Below are 6,000 nucleotides of genomic sequence, written 5' to 3'. Positions count from 1 at the left end.
TTTTTTTTGTGTTGATTAGAGTTTTTATTGTCAAGGTGATGCACTACGTAGTAATGCAAAATCATGTGTTTTTGGTTTGAAAATTTGGTCGCCTAGAAATGTTTCAGATGCTTTAAATAAATACCTCGAGTAGAATACATCTTGGCCTTTGAAATAATCGAGTTTTTTTTACGTAAGTCTTTTTATAGGCCCAGAAAAAAATAATTTATAAGGCCTATGAAAACTGCTTTAAAGTTCAAAATTTCCTACTTACGAACCCATTTTCGGTTATGGTTTTATTGAATAATGTGGAAAATTAAGTTATTTATAAAATGATCGGAAAACATTTAAATATTTATGCCTGAACATCCACGAAATAAAATAAAATGCACTTTTTGGCTATGTTTTTTTCTCGCCTAAATCAAAATAGCTGGATGGTGTTAAGCGGGAATTTAAGCCTTATCGCCATCTACGTAAGGGCTGTTATTGATGGCGGCTCGATTCAAAATATTACACGACGCAGTGCATCACCTTAAGATTATTTCATTGTTCATTATTATACATAAATATGTATATATTAGTATTATTAAATTGGAGCCACTGCTGAAAACCAGCTGCATTCCCGGAGAGATCCGGAATGCATAGCTGAGCAGTGTCCTTTTTGTCAATAGAATTTATGTTAAAAAATATGTAAAATTTATCAATTGGCAAATAAATGTTTTATTATTATATTATACTAGGGAACAAGTATTTGGACTTTGTATTTATTCATACTTGTACCAGTTATTCCAAGTATCAAGACGAGCTAGTACGACTCACCTCTAGTACGGCCCGGTAGGATATCTCTTTTCTAAAATCTGGCCCGGCTGCTGAAAAGGTTGGCCACCCATGGTTTAGGTCATTTTTACGCAAAGAGTACAAAGCTGATGTAAGCGTAATGATCAAGAAAGGGACGCTTAGATGGTTTGGGCATGTAGAGCGAATGAGCGAAGAAAGGAGTGTAAGAAGAATATACGACGCAAATGTGAATGGTAGCAGAAGTCGGGGACGCCCGAGGAAGACATGGCACGACTAAGTAAATCAGATACTTGAGTCGGGCCATGTCATGAGTCAGAATAATAGAAGAGTATGTATTAGACGATGTATGAATGTTTGTTTGGCGGTCCGTCCTCTCAGCCTACCGCTGCGGGGAAACGGCGTGATGGTTAGCTAGTTATAAAAATGAATGGTGACTCTTCGATTTTTGTCGTCAGGTAATGTTTTCTATGTATTCTTATATTGCATTTTTGTATGCATTCATTGGAGATATTAATTTGTTGTGAAGTTTGATAGCTGATCCATCAGTTCGTGAAGTCGAATACTAGAATCATTATCACACATTTACACAGCCATTTTTTAAACATGACATTGTGTTAGTGATAAATAATGTTATGTTAGTCTCCATAGATTATTCCATTGTATTATTTCATAAAGCTGTTCATGGCGACAAGTAAACAAGTCCCAGAAAAACCGAATCGGTTGTAGATTTCTGTTTTACCATCCCGACAGTGACGTCAAAATTTACTGGAAGCGTCTCAACTTATCAATCTGTTTTGATAAGCTGTGAGAGAGCCGTAAATTCCCGCGTGAGCGATTAGACCAGCGGCGTAGCTACCTAGGGGCTACGCGGGGCAGTGCCCCGGGGCCCTCAAGCTCAGGGGGCCCTCGAATCCTTACCAGAAATCTCGTTCGAACTGAACTTTTGGAAATTTCTCCCATTTTCAAAATAAATATGACAGGTTGCAACTTGCAACCCCACTTTAATCATGACAACTCAGTTGAGAGAAATTCAAAAGTTATGCCCAGGGAATTCCCCTAAATTCAGGAAACAGCATCAAACGTTGGGATCTACTGTCAAAATTTACTGGCGAATCGGACACCACTCTAAAAAAACTAAATCCGACTGGATGGTCCAGTAGGGTCAATACGATATCTGCAATAAAACTTCGTTATTTTGATATTACGAGTATCAAAGCATTATCAGAAATAGTTCTAAAGAGTCCTAATAAAGATGAGCGTAGTGAGTTCGTGTTGCTTTGCGAATTCATGCACAGTGTATTGAACGACATCAATTATGCATCCAAAACTTTACAAAAATGCGACATCAATTTGGGTGAGGCGAGTAAAGTTTTAGCAGAGACCAAAGCAAAGTTGCAAATTTATAGAAATGATTTCGAATTATTCAAGTGCAAAGCCAGTGAAACTGCAAGAAAATATGGTATCGATAACCATTTTCAAAAAAAAAGGCAAAGAAAAGTTTTAAAACATTTTGATGAATTAACTACTGATCACCGATTTCCAAACCGAGAAAAAACATTTAAAATTGAGATTTTCAATAATGTTCTAGACACAGTAATATCTCAATTAGATACACGTTTTATTGGTATGAGTGCAGTCTGTCATATATTCGATTTTCTAACACCAACATTTTTATTACATGTTGATGAAGCAACTTTATTACAAAAGTGTGACGAATTCCAAAAAAAATATATAGGCAAATAATACAGATATAATAGGCCCTAGTTTTTCACTTCAATTTATTAATATTTACCATCTAGTTTTACCTCAACTAACTCAAGCATGGACTGTTCACCAATTATGTAAGGAAATAATGAGCAAATATGGAGTGCTAGAATGCGACCTAACGGAAGTATTTATAGCAATGTTATTATTCTTTACAATTCATGTTACTTCTGCAGCAGCTGAAAGGTCATTTAGCAAATTAAAAATAGTAAAAAATTATTTAAGAAATAAGATGGGCCAAACTCGACTCCGACATTTATCGCTAATAGCAATTGAAAACAAAACCGCATCAAGCCTGGATTTAAACGAAGTCATTGATACTTTTGCGAAAACTAAAGCTAGGAAAAAAATGTAAATATAATTGTTATTAAGTCAGTTGGTAGGCCCGACCTTTAAATAATAAACCCTTGAATCTTCTCTATTTCGTTTTATTAGCCAAACCTACACCAAGTATTAATTGTAATTTATGTTGTTACTGTTTAATATTTTTATTACCTGCCCTGCAGTCTGCAGTGCATAGAAAAAAGCTTAAGTAGCTTAGCATTTTTAAAGTGTTTGTATATTTTATATTTTTATTTGATAAAACCTAATCAGTTTACATAGCAGTGGGGCCCCATTTTTTAATTTGCCCCAGGGCCCTTGGTTACCTAGCTACGCCACTGGAATAGACCTGTCAAATCTTACGCAAGAAAAACTTCTGTAACTTGGTATAAATTACGGTAAGCAACTTATGGTGTCGTTTACATTGGTAAAGGTGTCGTAAGTCGCTTACGTGAGCAACTTACAGGAAAAAACTTACAAGTGTAAAGGCAGCCTTAGGCCAGTAACGGTGTAAGCATAAATAAACCAATCACGGTGTAAGCAATGTTGCCAACGGATCTTGGCCTAATGTTGCCGTTTTTCACACATTTAGTAGCCGAATTTCAGTTGCAGTAATTCTAATGAACTCGCATTAATTTTGCCCACATATTCCCCACAAATATTCTACGTGAGCTTGATTCCCCTTTTTATTATTCGAATTCCATGGGGGGGGGGGTTGTTAAAATGAGTACTCCCCACAAAATATTTTAAATTTCTTTGTTGGGGGAGGGTGGCTACGGAATTCCATTTCGAAAAATTCTTCACATTTTTCAGTTAAAATTAAATAAATTCATTTCAATTATATATTATTTGTAATTTGGCTGATTTAAATAACTTGTCTCTGAAGTAGCCTAATCGGCCCTTAGTGTACTGAAAAGTGTAAGGACTTGCCCGTTGTACTCTAAGGAGATTAAATTACATTTTATTATTTTTCCCAAATTCATGATAATTAATGCATGCTTAGAAGTTAACACTTGAATATATATAATTATAATGCTTGCATAATGTAGGTAATAAATATTAGATAATAAATAAATGACCCACTGGCGACGTAAGCAAGTTTTACACATGGAAATAATCATCACCCGGGTACTTTCGTTGACTTAGGGTACTTGGTAGTAGGTACTGATCATGGCATAGATGTCAAATTGTATAGATATTTGGGTACAAGAGGGTGGACAAAATAAATAATACGTCATCATTGTTACTGTTAAATTACATGATATATTAGCAAGTTTACATTTGTTTTTATTTCATTTGCACTTTTTGCACGTCAGTGAGAACATCTTATTTATATCAAAGAAAAACTTAACTACAATATACACACATAATACAGAGAAGATTAAAAAGAAATTAATAATTCAACAATTACAAAGGAAATAAAACAGCAGAAGATAATAAAAGCAAGAAGAGAAACATTCAAATAGAAGTTATAAATATATAATAGAATGAAACGATTAATGAGAACCAACAACATTTCTCTAAGTAAATAAATAGATTCATTTTGTAATTACATTAATGACCAAATAATTTAATGACTTATTGATTAATTATAAACAGCCTTAGGCCCTTGAGACTTATTTAAAATTCCACAAATAATAAAACACAATGAAAGTACTCACAGGACACAAATATTATTTCCCAAGTAAATAAATCCTTTGGCAAGCCATTGTAGATTTAGCTTCAGGTTCGAGTACCTAATTACCAAATAACTAGACATTGATTGTTGCCAAAAGTAACATAGTAACTAATGAAGGAAATGTAAATTAGATAATACATCAATATTCACCAACCTTTGAAATTTTATAAACTCTTTGCAAATCAACAACAAATACAATAAAATAAAAACTTTTATCAGTAATAACCACTTCCTTAACAAATCGTAAAAACCTAAGCATCCTAAGAAACCAATTCCGCGACAAACTAAAACACGGAATCATAATCCCAATATATAAAGGAGGCTCTAGAGCGGACATAACTAACTATCCTCCAATACATACATTACTAAATTCACTATCTAAAGCCTTTGAAAAAGCTATAAATAATCAACTAACAGAATACCTTGAACAAAATAACATACTATCCCACAACCAATTTGGATTCAGGAAAAATAAAGGCACCTCCGAAGCCCTGGCAACGGTTACAGATTTTCTAAATGAAAACTTAGACAAGGGTTCAAAATGCATATTAGTGATGCAACGGAAGTGTCTTAACGGAAGCAGAAACGGAAACAGATGTCAAAAGTAAATCGTAGCGGAAGCGGAAACGGAAGCGGAAGTGTTAATACTATGAAGAAAAAGCACAATTTTATTTTTTAAGATTTGTTTAACTAAATTTGTATTTTGTACTTTTAGTACTCCAAATTAAACAATGGTAAATTATATTTTATAAAAAGTAATTTGGCTGCTTTTTCACCTTTGAGTCTGTTTCGGTGTTCTTCATATATTAAACCAGCTGAACTAAATAATTGCTAGTGAGCAATTATTTAATTCAGCTGTTTTATTTAGCCAGTGGGCTACACTGCTGGGGGGAACTGATAAGTATTGGCGAACTATTGGCAACAGATGGGGGTATTTGTGCGCATTTACTTTCCACCACATAAGGGGATCCTCATTGAGAGGTAGTCTCTTCTCTTTCTTGTACTCACGAACATGTGACTGTATCTCTAAATATAAATTGTCACCATCGTAAGTTGTAGAAGAGTTCTCATTCTGGTCTTCATTTACACTTAACATCGATTCAATATTTGTAATGATGGTGATGATTTTGAAGTAGAAGGCTGCAATTCGATATCTTCATCTTCATTCGCAAATTGAGTTCGGCTTCTTTTGGGGGAAGGTACACGGTCATCATCTTGCATGGAATTGGGTTGTCTGGTTCTAAATGTAATATTGTTAATCATAATCGTTGCATTAAGTAATTTAGATTCAACCTGCTCTGAAATGATGCTGGTAAAAAATGAGATTTATATCGCGGATCCAAATAAGTCGCGATAGTGTATGGTGCGGTGATGCGCAGAATGCAGAATCATAAATAAACCCAGTGTTGCCAAAATACATAAACTATAAACAAACGAACTCGTTGCGACACGTTTGTATC

The sequence above is a fragment of the Hesperophylax consimilis genome, chromosome 20, assembly GCF_061612785.1.
Source record: "Hesperophylax consimilis isolate HC1 chromosome 20, BYU_Hcon_1.0, whole genome shotgun sequence".
Lineage (NCBI taxonomy): Eukaryota > Metazoa > Arthropoda > Insecta > Trichoptera > Limnephilidae > Hesperophylax > Hesperophylax consimilis.
The sequence above is the reverse complement of the archived record's forward strand: the minus strand, read 5'-3'. Positions refer to the sequence as shown.